Consider the following 20,178-nt stretch of genomic DNA (forward strand, 5'->3'; position numbering starts at 1 on the left):
ACTTAAATGAGGAGAAACCTTTCCCATTAAGAGTTGTGAACTTAGGAACTCCCTGCTACAGAAAGCTGTTATGTCAGTTCACTAGATACATTCAAAAAGGAGTTGGATGTGGCCCTTATGTCCAAAAGGATCAGGGGTGTGGAGAGAAAGCACAAATAAAGAACTGAGGTCATATGATCACCCATGAGTGTATTGGATGTTGAACGGCAATCCCTTACTAATCACAGAGTACCTATTGCATAGGGATTAAAAAAAGTTTGAAAATTATTTTAATTGTACCTAATTGACATTAATTACCTAATTGACAGCAGAGAGGATCACTGGAGTCTCCCTCTCACCTCCTTAACACTCTCCCCTCCCCCCAATCGACGTTATCTATTGGGATTGTTGACTGAATGCAAAATCATTGAGAACCCTTCCACCCTGCACACAGCATCTTTCAGCTGCTCCCATCTGGGTAGAGGACGATCAGACAGAGATCAGAGCCACCAGGCTAAAAAGCAGCTTCTCCCCACGGGCAGTGAGAATGCAAAATGACCAAAGGAAACTTGACATTAAAAATTAAATCAGCCATGATCTTATTGAATGGCGGAGCAGGCTCAATGGGCCATTTTTGGCCTACTCCTGTTCCTACTTCCTATATTCCTATGTTCCTATGTTCCATCCAAGACTTTCCTATTCAAAAAGCAACATTTATTTATTTATTTGTATTTCTGAATACCTGCCTTACAATATGTATTGTTTGTCGTACGTGTAGTTGTTTGTCTACATGTTTTACACAGAGAATCAGAGAACGCTGTTTTGTTGTGTTGTACTTGTGCTATCAGATGAAAATAAATTTAACTATAGATCTTTCAAAATTAATGAAAAGTAAAGTAAATGCATCACTCGATAAGGATTGATGAACTTTTGATGATACACTGGTCAATCCTTGATTCAATGCAAGGTATTATTTTCTCTGACTAAAGCAGCTGATGTCAAAAAAACTGAATATCTACAATTTCAAGCTATGAGTTACAAGACTTCCAAATAAATTCTCACTTCAATCAGCCAAAGCCCTCAAAGAGTTCACTTCTTCCTGTCCCGTAGTTTTCGACAATGTTATTTTTGTCCTCCCCTTTGCAGGAAGGGGGACAGTTATTCAACATTCAGTAAGCAGTGTCTCTGAGAATTTGCCAAATCTGACCAAAGTGAAAATTTGTTCAAGTATTTATGAAGTGTGGGATCTGACCTTCCACCAGTGCTGCCAGAAAGTTTACTATACAGCAGCTTATTGTTAGGTGATTTTTGTTTCAAACAGGAATCAATAATTCAAAAGCAAGCTCTCAACCAGAGGCAGGATTTTTCATTCTAAATCAATCTATCTTAGAAACTGAATAGTATTATAAGAGGAAATAGGCATTGCAGAGAGCACATAGTCATTTTACTAGACTGATCTATAAATAGATTCTATCCAGGCAAATACTGAGAGCTCATTCAAAGTAAAGCAGATCAACATCTAACATGCCTTGAATCTGACTGGAAACATCTTCCCTTTCAGTTATCCTGCTGAAGTAAAAGGAATAATATAGTAGGTGGTTTTGGAAATGGGTGTGCTAGACTAAAAATGACGCTATCAGAAACTCATCAATAATTCAATAAAAACTGCACTTAATTCATGAGAAATCATTTATAGCAATGATCCTGAGCACCAACTTCACTGATTACTTTTATTGCAATTAAAGTGGATATAATTGCTCGTTCTGACAAACCTGCAGTAATCGTCTGCATGAAAGATCACATTAGGAGAGGCAATTTTAGTGCATTTATCACTCATTAAGACAGGGTTAACATGAATGTGGGACTAGGTGGATACAAGCAGTGAAGCCGGGGAGACTTCAGTTCCAGCCAACAGTGGACTGAGTTTTCCAGAGGTATTTATAGGATCTTACTGTCCACTGTCAAATGCAAAAGGCAATCAGCCAACGGACTCTTTCCCAGGGCTGGCAACTTGATCAACTTTGCCTGTAATGACTATAGTCAGAGTGAAGGGATGCTTGGGTTTGGCAGCAGAGGGGTGATATGCGGAAGGGTTACTGAAGTCAACCAGGAGAATTCAAGCTTTCTTGCTCCAACAGCTGATTTTCTAGTACAAAGGATAGACCTGCAGACCTGTTGAGGCAGCTGCTGTCAGTCCATCATCCTGACATTCCTCTTTTTTTCTTTTCTTTTCCACCTCAAAAAAGATGGTGTGAATCTGTTATGATTCTGTATCCTTGCAGAGGAGCAAGGACTATACTAGAGAGCAGGAGCATAGATGGGGAAGAATAAATGCCCTGGGTGCCACTTGAAGGGGGCACCATTGTCCTCACCTCACCCACCCAATATCAAACTCCAGAGTCCTGAGTCCAACAAAGAATCTCCATCTGACAAAAGAACTTTGAGGTATGGGTGACAATCTGAAGTTCTTTAATGACACTGTCGCATTTTGCTTTCTGATGGAAATCAAGCCAGTGCCTGTGTCGCTATCAGACAAGTTGAACTGATTTATAAACTGGTGATTCAGAGACCCATGATGCTTATTGACTCGTCTCATCCTAAAGCTAATTCTAGCCAGGTATCGGCACCAGATAAAATAAAGAGCTGTGTGGCAGGGATCATCTGTGAATGTGGTTTGTGAAGCACATTTATTTGTATATATTTGTATAATTGACATCAATTTCATCTATTTTATAAAATAAAATGTTTCTTTATAGTTTGGCATTTGCGCGGTTGAATATGTGACTTTTATTAAAAGGCTTTTTGATTAATGAGAGACCGCAGACTGTCTCAAAAAGGCAGACTGCAAAGCAACTCCAACTTCCCCATGCCCATCCTCTAAGTCCCGACGCCCGACCTCCTCGGCCTTGCTGTCTCTGATTCCTACCTAGCCCTGTCCATTATTCCACCCCCACCCAATCTAACTTCCGATGCCCGACCGCCCCAGGATTGAGCTGTGTATCGCTATATCTTTGGCACACTTTTCAATTTAAAAGGGTGGAAAATGTCCTAAAAGTATAACTTTTAAAATAATGTGCTTGTAATGGAATTTAGAGAAATAAAAGAAACTGAAAACAATATAATAAAGAAAATTAAAAACCAATTTCAAAGAAAAATGAGATTTCTAATAAATTACAACGCAACGTGTGAAATTTACAAGGATATGTCGGGCAGCACAGGGAGTAGTGACAAGGATTTTGGAGTGTACTTCACCAAATAAATTGTGTTTATTCATATAATGATGTTTGGAGGCTAATAACCTGGGAAGGGGTTTCAGCTGTGAATTGTACTTCTAACAACTAAGAAAAAAACTGTTCCTTACTGGAAATCACCAATATTCTTAATTGGTACAGGACTAATGATAGAAAATTATTAGTGAATGGGCATCTGAGTGGGGGAAATAGAAGATGACTCACCTAAGAACTACACAGTATACACCAGTACCGTTTGTTTAATATCTCCACTAATATTTTTATTTGTAGTAAGTCACTACTTTATAGATACCCTTAACAAAGTTAGTTAAAAGATCATAATCAAGTTGATACTGAAAACACAGGTCAGGAAGAAAGAAAAAAATTGATCAGAAAATAATTTTAGGTGATAATGTGAATGGTTGCTGGGTGAAATTTGAAGTAAGTTTTAATGGGGGTGTGGAAATTTAAGTGCTTACCACAGGCACTATTTTCCCTAGATACACCACTGGCCAAGACTAGAACATTTGTCCCAGCAAGATCAATTCAAAAAATAACTCAAGGGGTCTACCTGTCATTGCACTACCCTATTTCTCCCAATTATTCAGGTATATTTTGACCCAAAAAATTGCCAGATTGAGAGTTGGTTGGAATTATTTAGTTTGGATTGCCATCCTACTCCATTACACCCTTTTCTGAGTTTAATTGAGGGATATTTGCATAGCAAGAAAAATATCTTCTCGCTAAAGTTAGGGATTTCTCATGAAAAGTATATTGGTTGTGAACTGTTAATGTTGTTTGAAGGCAAGCACTTTAAAGATTGAGTCATGCAAATAAATGCTCTCTGGGCTGCCCTTCCAGTGAATTCACACTCACATTGTTAGTATCAAATGTTCATTGGGGAAGTAATTTCATATTAACTTGAGAACTGACTTAATGCATATACTTTACAGGTGGAATTAACTCAATTAGTGAGATATTTTGGAATTATTTTCAATTGCTCCCTGAATTTACTGGAGCAGCTTACGCTTTCTTGGGAAATTGGTCAGAGAAACAGAAGCATGTCTAAGTGATGATATGGATGAATACTTAAAATTGTTATTGTCCCATTTCAATAAAATCTTACTTCTTGCAGCTGTTGTTCAAGTTCCTTCAGGCAAACATTTGATAGTCAGATGTTGTGAATGCAATCTTCTGCTACTTTTGAGGATTTGAAATTGGCAAGATCAAGATGGAAGGGGCAAAGGATATTGTTCATAGTATAAAACAAGAGGAATCACAATGGCCTGCAGGATATCAGGGAGGTATTCTGGAGGGAGGAAAACTAGAGAAGGCAGCTAAGATGGTTTAAGCTGGGGGTTTGTTGCTCATTTAGCAAGAAGGGAAACTTGGAGGACAATGAGTTGGGGAAGCCATTGCAAAGCACTTACATCTGCCTAGGATGCCAAAGTGTCATGAAGGATGAAATATCCAAGCATTACAGATTTATCCACTAAGTCCTTTCATGTATCAACAATCATGAGACTATTAAAAGGATGAGCTGATCCTGAGAATGTACTAATGAGGAAGATGTTTTGTCTTGCATCTGGGTGCATAATCTTAGGGAATTGCATAGTTTTAGTTATCCATCTCGCTGGTTGCATATTATGTATATGAGATGGTTTCGGAGGAGGTTGAGACAAGCTGCTCGAATACCTTTCCTGTGTGCTGAGATATTTTTAACCAATGTTTTCCAGGTTTTTGATCCCTGATGACCCTGCAAAAGATTGAAAAATATCACTGGAAGACAATCACCATGTTGAGTGCACATGAACCATAACTTCCACAAATCTATGGCTGGCCATCTTAGTAAAGGTTTATATATATTTTGTGGTTGAGGATAATAAATGTTAAGCTATTCAGCTACTAACTTAAAACAGCATATGAGGAGACTCCAATGTTTCACAGCTAGAATGACTATCTGCATAGACTCATTTGAGAGCCTTATTTGAAGTTCTGTCAAGGCAGATTTCTCCCCATGGATAACATTCTTCATATTTCTCTGAGACACAAGTGCATTTCAATTTCATAGAACCTCTTCAGTCTCAACATTACTTCGATGAAAATACGTGGCCAATATGTCACTTACTTGCTTCTAGCATTCTCCTTCTCCATATACAATATCTTTACACAGAAAATGGAATACTAGAAAGAGTTGTAGCCCTATTATCACTGAATGTCCACGATTATCTGATTATCGGTGAGGTATGAATCATGAGATTAAAGTATAGCCTCCAACAACTAGTCCCATCCACTCCAATTTACGCTTGCCCCTTTCCACACAAACACTATCCTCTCTCCTTTAATTAGCGGGGTGAGACTTATATCTGCTCTTGACTGCCCTGAACAATACTTCTGGCAAGATATAATTAAATCTGGTTGCTCCCGTTCTTTTACATCCACATTTATCCTGCACTCTAATTTCCAAGGATCCACTGTCACTTTAATGCAGCTGCTATTAGTTTAATGCTGAAAATGGTTCAGCTAATGAGATAGGCTTGAAAACTGGTTTGAAATGCATTTAGTCTGTTTAAAGCCTACAAGTGGTCTCTTAGACCCAAAGAACACTAATTGTGGAAGTTCTAGGCAAATCCCTCAGGTTGTAATACTGAATACAACATGTTCAAGTCAGAAAAATAATAAATGAGACCAAGATCGCAACGTATTTTTCCATGGCAGACTGGTGATGGAATTAAATTTTATGGACCAGATTGATGTTAATCGAGTATATAATGTAACCCCCTTTAGGAAATTGTGCCATACAATCCAGAAAAGTCTAAAATTAAATCTGGGCTTGTTAAAATGAACTGGAGGTGGTCAGGTTGCTGCAATAATAGCAGTGAGACTGGGAAGGGAGGACAGGAGAAAAGTGCACCATGATTTTTGATCCTCCTTTACAAGAAATGAGTCCTTACAAATGATAATTAACTGGCAGAGATTTTAGCCTGCACCTCAGTGCTTTTACTGTTTTGTTAATGGAAAACCCTAATGCCGCTTTAGTTGCCCATTCAGAGCCAGCTCTTCAGCGCTTGACGTCCTGCTTTGCGGAAACTGCCAAAATGTTTGGCCTGGAAGTCAGCCTGAAGAAAACTGAGGTCCTCCATCAGCCAGCTCCCCACCATGACTACCAGCCCCCCCACATCTCCATGGGGCACACAAAACTCAAAACAGTCAACCAGTTTACCTATCTCGGCTGCACCATTTCATCAGATGCAAGGATCGACAATGAGATAGACAACAGACTCGCCATGGCAAATAGTGCCTTTGGAAGACTACACAAAAGAGTCTGGAAAAACAACCAACTGAAAAACCTCACAAAGATAAGCGTATACAGAGCCGTTGTCATACCCACACTCCTGTTCGGCTCCGAATCATGGGTCCTTTACCGGCATCACCTACGGCTCCTAGAACGCTTCCACCAGCATTGTCTCCGCTCCATCCTCAACATCCATTGGAGCGCTTTCATCCCTAATGTCGAAGTACTCGAGATGGCAGAGGTCGACAGCATCGAGTCCACGCTGCTGAAGATCCAGCTGCGCTGGATGGGTCACGTCTCCAGAATGGAGGACCATCGCCTTCCCAAGATCGTGTTATATGGCGAGCTCTCCACTGGCCACCGTGACAGAGGTGCACCAAAGAAAAGGTACAAGGACTGCCTAAAGAAATCTCTTGGTGCCTGCCACATTGACCACTGCCAGTGGGCTGATAACGCCTCAAACCGTGCATCTTGGCGCCTCACAGTTTGGCGGGCAGCAACCTCCTTTGAAGAAGACCGCAGAGCCCACCTCACTGACAAAAGGCATAGGAGGAAAAGCCCAACACCCAACCCCAACCAACCAATTTTCCCCTGCAACCGCTGCAACCGTGTCTGCCTGTCCCGCATCGGACTTGTCAGCCACAAACGAGCCTGCAGCTGACGTGGACTTTTTACCCCCTCCATAAATCTTCGTCCGCGAAGCCAAGCCAAAGAAGAATGGAAATACTACCTTCAAGAAGGCTCGCTGGTCAATAAGCTAAATGCATGAAATTAGGAGCAGAATATATTATTGTTTGTTCAGAATATCTGAACACAGGAAAAAAATTGAGGAAAACATAGAATTTAAATATGGTCATACCAGAAAACAAAAATCACATCAGGAAAATACATAAGGAAACCAGTAAACAGATGAAAGTATTTTAATGTTAATTCTTAGATAGAAATTATTAATCTAAAATCTTGAGAAGCAGCATTATAGCAAATATAACATCTGATAGTAAAATCAAAAGACCCTCGTTATTTATTCCTGAAAGCCAGTGACTGACCAGAAATCAGAACCACACAAGGGAATTTAGATTTGAGATGGTCTTGGCATTAATTTGGCTACATATGCTCCATATTGTTTGGTATATGTGACACGTACAGCTAGTTGTGTTTTTTTTTTGTCAGGTCTTGTTTTCACATGATCCTGACTTTGAAATTCCTTGGTTAAAAAAAATAGTTAGTCTTTTGAAAATATGATAAATACTGCAGTCCAGCCATTCTCAATTAGCAATTTGGCAATGACCTTGTGTTACCCATTGTCAAATTCACTTTTGACAGATGTTTGAAATTCTCCCTTCTCAAATTTCTATTCAAAGTTCTAAGGCAATGTACTTTGTGAGAGTTTTGGCCAGGCTGTGACCAGCTACAAAGTGTACAGAACTTTTCTACCATCAAATACCTTCATCTCATCCTAAGGCAAAGCAATAGGGAATTGAAAAAAAAAGTGGTAGGACAGAATGTTTTTTAAGAGAAGTGAAGTGACATAATTTTTCCGTATGTCTCCAAATCTTCATAGAACATAGAACGATACAGCACAGTACAGGCCCTTTGGCTCTCAATGTTGTGCTAACCCATATATCCCTTCCTAAAAATATATATACTAAACCCTCCCTACCCCATAACCCTCTATTTTTCTTTCATGCATATGTCTGTCTTAGAGACTCTTAAATGTCTCCAATGTTTCAGCTTCCATCACCATCCCTGGCAATGCATTCCCGGAACCCACAACTCTCCACGTAAAAAAAAAAACAACCCTGATTTCTCCCCTAAACTTCCCTCCCTTAACTTTGTACATATGTCCTCTGGACCTATGGAATAGGTGCTGACCATCCACCCTATTAATGCCTCTCATAATCTTTTGATAGAGGTCTACAAGACTTGATAGTCTCCTTTCATCCTTCTACATGACAAAGTGAAAAGTCCAAGCTCTGCTAACTTTTCCTCATGAGACTTGTTTTCCAATCCAGGCATCACCTTGGTAAATCTCCTCTGCACCCTCACCATAGCTTCCATATCCTTCCTATAATGAGGTGACCAGAACTGAACACAATACTCTAAGTGTGATCTTACCAAAGATTTGTAGAGTTGAAACATGACCTCTCTACTCCTGAATTCAATCCCCCTATCAAATGTAGCCCAGCATCCCAAGGCCTTCTTAACTATCCTATCAACCTTTGTAGCGACCTTGAGGGATGCACCACAAGGTCTCTCTGTTCATCCCCACTCTTAAGTAATTGACCATTAACCCTGTACTCAACCTTCTGGTTAGTCCTTCCAAAATGCACCACCTCACTCCTCAGATTGAAAACCATCTACCACTTTTCTGCCCAACTCTGCACCCTATCTATATCCTCTTGTAACCTTTGACAACCTTTATCTCTATCCACAACTCCAACCTTTGAGTCATCTGCAAACTTCTTCATCCAGGTTATTTATAAAAATCACAAAGAGCAGGGGTCCCAAAACTGATCCCTGTGGCATTCCACTAGTCACCGACCTCCAGGCAGAATACTTTCCTTCCACTACTGCTTTCTTTCACAAGCCAATTTTTAAAAATCCATACAGCTAATTTTCCATTGATCCCATGTCTCATGACTTTTTGGATGAGTCTCTCATGGGGGACCTTGTCAAATGCCACGCTAAGATTCATGTCGACAACATATACTGCTCTGCCCTCATCAATTTATTTTGTTAACTCTTTAAAAAAAACTCAATTAGACTTGTGAGGCACGGCCCTCCCTCCACAAAGCCATGCCGACAATTCTTGAGCAGACTGCACCTCTCCAAATGCTCACAGATCCTACCCCTAAGAACCCACTCCATTAATTTACACACCACTGACGCAAGACTCACCGGCCACAATTCTCAAGATTCTCCCCACTACCCTCTTTAAACAATTATCAATGGATAACCAATCAAAGGAATCAACTGAGGGTCACTTACAGAATGTATCAAACATGCACCAAAAGCTCCATATTTATGTTGGAAAATCAGAGGAAATCAATGGGAAATGACTGGAAAAGATCAAGATATTGCTTGGGCAAAAAGGAAGAGTAACAACAAAAGGACAGCAGCTAGTCTTGTACATTGGGATTAAATCAGTACAGCCTCTTAAATGGTATGTGAGGGACGTGATCAGCCATTCTCAACCTTTTTTAGGCTTTGGCCCCATTAGGATCCTTTGTTGCAGAGGCACAGATTTTTTCCTCTCCCAAAGAAATGTAATTATGCTTAAAAGTCACTCAATTTCCACCTGGATTCTGACAGGAATGATCACAGCTGGATTTGCTGAGCAAAGTGACATGCTGAACAGGTTAAAGATTCTGGGTTGAGTGATGGAACTCTACAATTTCAAAATTCAGAAGGGATCATTGAGACATTTCTCCATCAAGCAAATTAAATGCGTTTCCCCCGAAGTAATCCAAGAGATGTTAGTTCCAATAGGTAACCACATTTCCTCCAAATATTCTTCCATTATTGTGGTGATACAACCACTACACTGGCTGCACTCCTACCAGCCTACTGCAGGGAGCAACCACTATATACCTGCAGGTAGGAAACCTGGGAGGCTGGCCCCACCTACTGGCTGCCAATCATCGGCCCCTTCAGGGACAGTCAGACACGTAGATCAAGCAAAGATACTGAGACTGGTGTGTACAAGTTTAAACTAATTAAAGCCTGTTGTACAGTCTGTGGACTTGGTGTTTAAATTATTTGCACAGCAGTGCTCACAATTATATTCCCTTCAACTCAGATGTGAGCAGCTTCTGCCCTCTGCAATGTGGCTCCAGCTAGAGAAAGTTTTTTTTAGGTAGAGAACAGGACATTTATTTTTTAAGCTCTGTCACTGCACTTGAGTCTCCCACTTAATGACATTTTGTTTGTGGCATTAAGTTAGGAAACTAGAGATAACACATCAGTGGAAATACACAGGTCTCCGTTAAATCTCCACTTGTAAACATAATGTGAATTTGGCGTACAGGTGCTCCCCTACTTACGATGAGGTTGCGTTCCAATAAACCACCATAAGTGGAAAAATCGTAAGTTGAGAAAGAATACCATACCAACCAAACAACACAGCCTAGCCCACATTAAATGGGCTCAGACCACTTATCATAGCCTACAGCTGGGCAAATTTATCTAAAACAAAGCCTATTTTATAATTAAATGTTGAATAACTTTTATACCACACTGAAAAAAACAATTTTAAATCATAAAATATAGTGCCAGCCAAAGCATCCAGCAGCTGTAGCGTGATAACCAATAATGACAGTCACACCAACATCACCATGCGGCGAACATCATAACTTTGAAAAATCGTAAGTCAAGTCATCGTAAGTAGAGGATCATTTGTAATTTGTTGATCGTTTGGCACAAAGGACCACTTTAAATTAAATGCACTAATGTATGATAGAATAAAACTCAAGTTTATTTGTCTTTACTACTTATGTAAAAATTGATTTGAGAATTATTGGAAGCATAAGATGGCTCTGATAGCTCTATTTATGCATCTCCTCTGCTTTCCCACTCCGTGCAACTCTAGGACACATGTATACATAATTCTTTTTTTTGTTTTGAAAATGTCTTTTTTAATAATTTTTTATTTTTCACGTTGTGAACCATATCAACCAAAATATGTACAAACATTTCTCATTAAATATACACAGTGGCATTTTCTCCCTTTTCCCCCCTTTCCCTCCCTCCCTTCCAAAACCCATAAATATTCAACATATACAATACAATAAAACCATAAAATAATATCTTCACACAAAGGAAAATAAACAAGAAAAATGCATCCATATGACCATATAACAGTTACAGCACAGAAACAGGCCAGTTCGGCCCGTCATCTATTTGTTACACACTGAATCAAGTTGTTTTGTCTTTTTATCATTTTAGGGGGTGGAGGTCCGAGGCAAGCTCTCTCTGTTATGTTCCATGTATGGTTCCCAAATTTGTTCAAACAATGTGACTTTATTTTTTTAAATTATATGTTATTTTTTCCAATGGAATACATTTATTCATTTCCATGTACAATTGCTGTATTCTCAGGCTCTCTTCTGATTTCCAAGTTGACCTTATACATTTTTTTGCTACAGATAAGGCTATCATAATTAATCTTTTTTGCACTTCATCCAGCTTGAGGCCTAATTCTTTTCTTCTTATATTACTTAGAAGAAAGATCTCTGGATTTTTTGGTATGTTATTTTTTGTGATTTTATTTAATATCTGATTTAGTTCTTCCCAAAATGTATTCACTTTTGTACATGCCCAAATTGCATGTATTGTTGTTCCCATTTCCTTCTTACGGCAAAAACATCTATCTGATAATATTGGATCCCATTCTTTTACCCTGTGTAACCAATTATACTGTATCATGTGTAACCTTGTGTTTATTGTATTCTTCATAGTTCCAGAACATAACTTTTCCCATGTTTCATTTATGTTTAAATCCTTTTCCCACTTTTGTTTAGGTTTATAGCTAATTTCATCATTTTCCTTATCTTGAAGCTTAATGTACATGTTCGTTATAAATCTTTTAATTATCATTGCGTCTGTAATCACATATTTAAAGCTGCTTCCTTCAGGTAATCTCAATCTGTTTCCTAATTTATCCTTTAAATAGGCTTTCAGTTGATGATATTCAAACATTGTACCATGAGTTATTCCATATTTGTGCTTCAACTGTTCAAATGTTAATAAATTATTTCCCAAAAAACAATTTTCTATTCTTCTGATTTCTTTTCTCTCCCATTCTCTAAAGGAAAGGTTATCTATTGTAAAAGGGATTAGTGGATTTTGCATCAATAATAATTTTGGTATTTGGTAATTTGTTTTTTTTTCCTTTCTAAGTGGATCTTCTTCCATGTATTAAGTAAATGATGCAGTACTGGTGAGCTTTTATATTGCACCAACTTTTCATCCCACTTATAAAGTATATGTTCTGGTACCTTCTCCCCTATTTTATCTAGTTCTATCTTAGTCTAGTTTGGTTTTTCTCTTGTCTGGTAAAAATCTGATAAATACCTTAATTGTGTGGCTCTATAATAATTTCTAAAGTTTGGTAATTGCAAACCACCTTCGTTATACCTCTCTGTTAATTTATCTAATGGTACCCTCAGTTTCCTCTCTTTCCACAAGAATTTCCTTATTATTCTCTTTAGTTCATTAAAATAAATTTATGTTAAGGGAATTGGCAACGTTTGAATTAAGTATTGTATCCTTGGGAACATGTTCATTTTAATGCAGTTTACCTTCCCTATCCGTGCATCTTTGCGCCTCACAGTTTGGCGGGCAGCAACCTCCTTTGAAGAAGACCGCAGAGCCCACCTCACTGACAAAAGGCAAAGGAGGAAAAACCCAACACCCAACCCCAACCAACCAATTTTCCCCTGCAGCCGCAGCAACCGCGTCTGCCTGTCCCGCATCGGACTTGTCAGCCACAAACGAGCCTGTAGCTGACGTGGACTTTTTACCCCCTCCATAAATCTTCGTCTGCGAAGCCAAGCCAAGGACCTTCCCTATCAATGTTAGCGGTAATTCTCTCCAATGTTCTAAGTCTTCCTGTAGTTTCTTTATTAGTGGCTGATAATTTAGTTTGTACAAGTGGCTTAAGTTATTATCTAACCTGATACCTAGGTATCGGATTGCTTGTGTTTGCCATTTAAATGGAGATTCTTTTTAAAATTCTGTATAATCCGCGTTACTCATTGGCATCACTTCACTTTTCTTTGCGTTGATCTTGTACCCCGATATTTCTCCATATGCCTTCAATTTCTTATGTAATTCTTTTATTGATATCTCTGGTTCTGTTAGGTACACTATGATGTCATCTGCAAATAAGCTGATTTTATACTCCTTCTCCTTTATTTTTATCCCTTTTATTTTATTTTCTATTCTTATCAGTTCTGCCAAAGGTTCTATTGCTAAGGTGAACAATGAGGGGGATAATGAATCTGCCTGTCTAGTTTACCTACTTAATTAAATTGGTTTGATACATATCCATTTACTGCTACCTTCGCCAATGGTCCATTATATAATGCTTTAATCCAATTTATATATTTTTCTGGTAGATTGAACTTTAATTAAGTAGTTTCACTCTACTCTGTCAAAGGCTTTTTCTGCATCTAAAGCAACAGCCACTGTTGGTTTCTTATTTCCGTGAACTGCATGAATTGGATTAATAAGTTTACAGACATTATCCACTGTTCGTCGTTTCTTAATATATCCAGTTTTACTGATCTTGTTTTACTATTTTTGGTACACAATTGGCCAATATGTTTGCTAATAATTTCGCTATTATCTTATAATCTGAGTTAAGTAGAAATATTGGTCTATATGATGCTGGTGTTAATGGATCTTTCCCTGTCTTTTGTATTACTGTAATTATTGCTGTCTTACATGGATCTTACATGAATCTGGCAAGTTTTGCATTTCTTCTTCCTGGTTCATTACTTGCGGGAGAGGAGGAATTAATAACTTAAATGTTTTAAAAAATTCTATTGGAAATCCATCCCCTCCTGGTGTTTTATTGTTGGCAGCTTTTTAAATATATCCTGTACTTGCTCTATTTCATATGGTTTTATTAGTTTGTTTTGTTCCTCTCCTTGAAATTTCAGCAGTTCAATTTTAGATAAAAATTTGTATTTTATCATCTTTCACCTTGTTCTCAGTTTGGCATAATTGTTCATAAAATTCCTTAAAGTTTTCATTAATCTCTGTTGGGTTATATGTAATTTGTTTGTCCTTTTTCCTTGATGCAATACAGTTCTTTTAGCTTGTTCTGTTTTAAGTTTTATGTGCTTTTTCTCCCAGTTCGCAATACTTTTGCTTTGTTTTCATTATGTTCTTCTCCACCTTGTACGTTTGTAATGTTTCGTATTTTATTTTTTTTTCTGCCAATTCTCTCTTTTTTGTTATATCATCCCTTTTTACTAGTTCCTTTTCGGTACTTACTATCTCCCTTTCCAACTGCTCTATTTACCGATTGTAATCCTTTTTCATCTTAGTTACATAACTTAGCCTCATCCAGCTCTAGCCTTAGGGGCTGTTGAGGGAGCTGGAGCTGGAGCAGGGCGGAATCTTGGACTGAGCGGTTGGTACTGAAAAGAGATTGGAAGTGTTCTGACCATCGGTTGAGGATGGAGATCTTGTCGCTGAGGAGGACTTTGCCGTCTGAGCTGCGCAGCGGGCTTTGGACTTGGGGTGAGGGGCCGTACACAGCCTTTAGAGCCTCGTAGAAACCCCTGAAGTCGCCAATGTCCGCGCTGAGCTGTGTTCGTTTGGCGAGGCTAGTCCACCACTCATTTTGGATCTCCCGGAGTTTGCGCTGAAGATGGCTGCATGCGCGACGGAAGGCTTGTTTCTTCTCTGGACAGGACGGCTTTGTAAGGTGAGCCTGGTGGGCAGCTCGCTTCTTTGCCAGCAGCTCCTGGATTTCCTGGCTGTTTTCGTCAAACCAGTCCTTGTTTTTCCTGGAGGAGAAGCCCAGTACCTCTTCAGTGGATTGCAGTATGGTAGCCTTCAACTGATCCCAGAGGGTTTCAGGGGACGGGTCCGTGAGGCGGGTTGCAACGTCGAGCTTTGCTTTGAGGTTTGCCTGGAAGTTTCCTCTCGCTTCGTCTGACTGCAGTTTTCCAACATTGAACCTCTTTCTGGGGGCTTTATTGTTCCTGGGCTTTGGCTTGAAGTGAAGGTCCTCCATCAACCAGCTCCCCACCATGACTACCAGCCCCCCCACATCTCCATCGGGCACACAAAACTCAAAACGGTCAACCAGTTTACCTATCTCGGCTGCACCATTTCATCAGATGCAAGGATCGACAATGAGATAGACAACAGACTCGCCAAGGCAAATAGCGCCTTTGGAAGACTACACAAAAGAGTCTGGAAAAACAACCAACTGAAAAACCTCACAAAGATAAGCGTATACAGAGCCGTTGTCATACCCACACTCCTGTTCGGCTCCGAATCATGGGTCCTCTACCGGCACCACCTACGGCTCCTAGAACGCTTCCACCAGCGTTGTCTCCGCTCCATCCTCAACATCCATTGGAGCGCTCACACCCCTAACGTCGAGGTACTCGAGATGGCAGAGGTCGACAGCATCGAGTCCACGCTGCTGAAGATCCAGCTGCGCTGGATGGGTCACGTCTCCAGAATGGAGGACCATCGCCTTCCCAAGATCGTATTATATGGCGAGCTCTCCACTGGCCACCGTGACAGAGGTGCACCAAAGAAAAGGTACAAGGACTGCCTAAAGAAATCTCTTGGTGCCTGCCACATTGACCACCGCCAGTGGGCTGATAACGCCTCAAACCGTGCATCTTGGCGCCTCACAGTTTGGCGGGCAGCAGCCTCCTTTGAAGAAGACCGCAGAGCCCACCTCACTGACAAAAGGCAAAGGAGGAAAAACCCAACACCCAACCCCAACCAACCAATTTTCCCTTGCAACCGCTGCAATCGTGTCTGCCTGTCCCGCATCGGACTGGTCAGCCACAAACGAGCCTGCAGCTGACGTGGACTTTTTTACCCCCTCCATAAATCTTCGTCCGCGAAGCCAAGCCAAAGAAGGAGAAAGAAGACATAACTTAGATACATAACTTATTATCTGTCCTCTAATGAAGGCTTTCATTGCATTCCATAATATAAATTTGTCTTTCACTGATTCTGTTTATTTCAAAATATGTTTTAATTTGGCTTTCAATAAACTCTCTAATTCCTACTTGTTAAGTAGCACGGAGCTTAACCTTCATATGTTCTTGGTGGGATGTCCTCCAGTTCTTTTGCTAATAACAGGGGTGAATGATCAGATAGCAATCTAGCTTTATACTCAGTTTTCCTAACTCTCCCCTGAATATGGGCCGACAACAAAAATATATCAATCCTTGAGTATGTTTTCTGTCTACTCAAATAATATGAATATTCCTTCTCTCTTGGGTGTTGCCTCCTCCATATATCCATAAGTTTAATTTCCTGCATTGATTTAACCATAAATTTGGCTACTAGACTTTTGTCTAGTTTTATCCAACATTGGATCCAAATTAAGGTTAAAATCCCCGCCTATCAATATATTTCCTTGTGTGTCTGCAATCTTCAAAAAAATATCCTGCATAAACTTTTGATCCTCCTTGTTAGGTGCATATATATTGAGCAAATTCCAAGATTCTGAATACATCTGACACTTTATCATTACATACCTCCCTGCTGGATCTAGTATTTCCTTCTCTATTTGGATTGGTAAATTTTTGTTAACTAATATTGCTACACCTCTAGCTTTTGAATTATAGGATGCTGCCGCTACTTGTCCTACCCAGTCTCTCTTTAATTTGTTATGTTCCACTTCAGTTAGATGAGTTTCCTGTACAAATGCTATTATCTATATTTTCTTTCTTCAATAAATTTAGTGGCCTGTTCCTTTCCTTTTAATTTGGTTATGTATTCCATTAATGTTTATAGTCATATAGTTCGTGACCATCTTATATCTTGCTTACACCTCTTTTCCACACCCTCACCACCTCCATCCCCCTTTTTCCCATTTTCATCTCTTAGTTTTCCCTTTTTAAACTTAATGTACGACAACACATTTAAAACATAAAATACTCCAACAATTCCCACACCCAATAATACCTTAAACCCAAATACTCCCCCACTCTCTGAATTGCCTCTTATACCTTGCCGGGCAACCACAACTCCCCGTTCCATTTGGATTGCGATCTTGCTCACAATCGTCAACTGATTTCGCACTGACGGTTGTTCCCTCTCCCCCCAGCCCCCTCCAGAAAACACTTTTTTTTACACATATAACTAAGCTCTCACTTTTTTCCCCCTTACTTCCTTCCTTCCCTTCTCTTTCCCTTCTTTAGTTCTTTACATATACATTGTTTTTACATCTTTATATATCTTTTATCGCCGTTCTTCATTCTTGTTACATCTCTTCATCTCTTCTTCTGTCCTGCAAACGTTCTGCGAATTCTTGTGCTTCCTCTGGATCTGAGAACAGTCTGTTTTTCTCCTTGGGTATAAATATTTTAAGCACAGCTGGATATCTTAACATGAATTTATAACTTTTTTTTTCCATAAAATCGTTTTTGCTGTATTAAACTCCTTCCTCCTCTTTAAGAGTTTAAAACTTATGTCTAGGTAAAAAAATATTTTTTGACCCTTGTATTCCAATGGCTTATTATCTTCTCTAACTTTATTCCTTGTCCGCTCCAATATATTTTCTCGTCATATATCTCAAAAATTTTACTAAGATGGATCTTGGTTTATGATGTGTCTGCGGTTTCGGAACTAGTGCTCTGTGGTCCCTTTCTATTTCCATTTCTTCCTGCATTTCTGTCATTCCCAGGACTTTCGGGATATAAATTCCTTCATGTCTGTGCCTTGTTCACCCACCTTCAGGCTCACTATTTTTATGTTGTTTCGCCTACCATAATTTTCCAACATATCAATTTTCTGAGATAACAACTCTTGTGTCTCTTTAATTCTTTTGTCACTTTGTTCCAATTTTTAGAATGCAGAATCTTTTTTTTTGGAACAACTTTATTTGTTGATAAATATTTACATGCTCTGTCATACCAACAAACTCATTCCTCAGCAGTCTCTTAGATTGCCATCCATCCAAGAATAGGATTTTCCTTTTCCTTGTTGATCTCCTTGATGGTATAAACAATGTGCATTTATTTCACATGATCAATGTAGTAAATGACCTCACAGTATTTTCATGGGCATCCTCAAATAGAATGGACACTGAGGCTAGGAGCCACATAATAAGATAATAAGATTTAGGAGCAAATGTAGGCATTTGGCCCATCAAGTTCACTTTGCCATTCCATCATGAACTGGTCTATTCTCCCACTCAGCTCCACTCTTCTGCCTTCTCCCCATAACCTTTGATACTCTGACTGTTCAGATACCTTTCAGTCTCTGCACCCAACAACATGGCCTCCACAGGCACCTGTGGTAGCAAATTCCAGAAGATCACCACTCTCTGGCTAAAGAAATTTCTCCACATGTTTTAAATGGGCCCCCTTCAAACCTGAAGTTGTGCCCTCTTGCCCTCATACAATGGGAAATAATTTTGCCCCAATAAACTCTGTCCAAGCCTTACAACATTGAAAATGCTTCTATGAGGTCTCCCTCATTCTTGTGAACTCTAAGGAATGCAGTCCGATCCATCAAATGTTCTTCATATGCTAATCTATTCATTCCAAGAATCATTCTTTTAAATCTCTGAACCCTCTCCAATGCCTGCCTGCACATCCTTTCTTAAATAAGGAGCCTTAAACTGTATCCCGTATTCCAAGTGAAGCCTCACCAGTGTCTTATAAAGCCTCACAATACATCCCTGCTCTTCTATCCTATTCCTCTAGATCAGTGGTTCTCAACTTTTTTCTTTCCACTCAAATACCACTTTAAATAATCCCTATGCCATCGGTACTCTGTGATGAGTAAGGGATTGCTTAAGGTGGTATGTGAGTGGGAAAGAAAGGTTGAGAATCACTGCTCTAGACCCAATTGTTACTGAAATATTTTGCTTGAGAAAAATTGTCATTGGCCCATTTCCTTTGGAGTTATGAAACCGGGCACATAATGAGTCAATTAGGTATGAATAAAACAGTGGCTTTCAAATGTTTTCCCACTCTCTGTTTCTTGCCAATCAGCCAATGCTCTATCCATGTTTCCTGTAATTCCATGGACTCTCATCTTGTTAGTGCAGCACCTTTTGAAAGTCCAATATACACCATTCACTGTGCCTCCTTTGTCTAGCCTGCTTGTAATTTCATCAAAAATTTACAATAGGTTTGTCAGGCAATATTTTCTCTGAAGAAATTATGCTGACTTTGCCCTATCTTGTCATGCACCCCCAGGTACTCTGTGACCTCACCTTTGACAATCGACTACAACAGTTTCCCAAACTAGGCTAAGAGGTCGATAATTTCCTTTCCGTTGCCTCCCTCCCTTTTTAAGTAGTGAGTGACCTTTGCAATTTTCCAGTCTTTTAGAACCATGCCAGAATCTATGGATTCTTGGAAGATCATTACTAAAGCCTCCACAATGTCGATAGCTATTTATTTCAGAATCCATGGGTGCGTTCTATCTGGTCTGGGAGACTTATCTCCCCTTAGACCTTACAGTTTCCCAACCTTCTCTCTAGTAATGTGACTGCATTCACATCACTTCCCTGACAGCCTTGAAAGTCAAGTATACTGCTAATGTCTTCCATAGTGAAGACTGATGCAAAATACTCATTCAGTTCCTATGTCATCTCCTTATCTCCCATTACAATTTCTCCAGTGTCATTTTATATCAGTCCCAGATCTATTCTCTCCTTTTTTTAAACTCTTAATATACTTAAAAAAGATTTTCGTATACTTTTTGATATTATTTACCAACTTCCTTTCAAAGTTCATCTTTTTCCTTACTAATGACCTTCTTTATTTGCCTTCTGTAAGCTTTTAAAAGCTTCCCAGTCCTCTACATTTCCACTAATTTTTGCTTTCTTGTATGCCCTTTCTTTTGTTTTTACGCTGCTTTTGACATCTATTGTCACTTTAGCATTCAAACATTTCTTTGTTCTTTTGGAATATACCTGTTCTGCGCCTTCCGTATTTCTCGCAAAAACTC

General features: G+C 39.4%; 1 protein-coding gene across 4 annotated transcripts in view; it reads left to right on the plus strand.

Moving 5' to 3' along the window:
* LOC138743493 (leucine-rich repeat-containing protein 10B) overlaps positions 1 to 20,178 on the plus strand; it is a 90,717-nt gene that overhangs the window by 24,863 nt on the left and 45,676 nt on the right. Inside the window, exon 2 of one of the 4 annotated variants that reach the window (XR_011344932.1) lies at positions 4,946 to 5,097. The exons of the other annotated variants lie outside the window; for them this stretch is intronic. The gene's annotated coding sequence lies outside the window, so the exon portion shown is untranslated. Of the gene's footprint in view, positions 1 to 4,945; positions 5,098 to 20,178 lie in introns of those variants that run through there. 4 annotated transcript variants of the gene reach the window in all.

The sequence above is a fragment of the Narcine bancroftii genome, chromosome 1 (assembly GCF_036971445.1).
Source record: "Narcine bancroftii isolate sNarBan1 chromosome 1, sNarBan1.hap1, whole genome shotgun sequence".
Taxonomy (NCBI): domain Eukaryota; kingdom Metazoa; phylum Chordata; class Chondrichthyes; order Torpediniformes; family Narcinidae; genus Narcine; species Narcine bancroftii.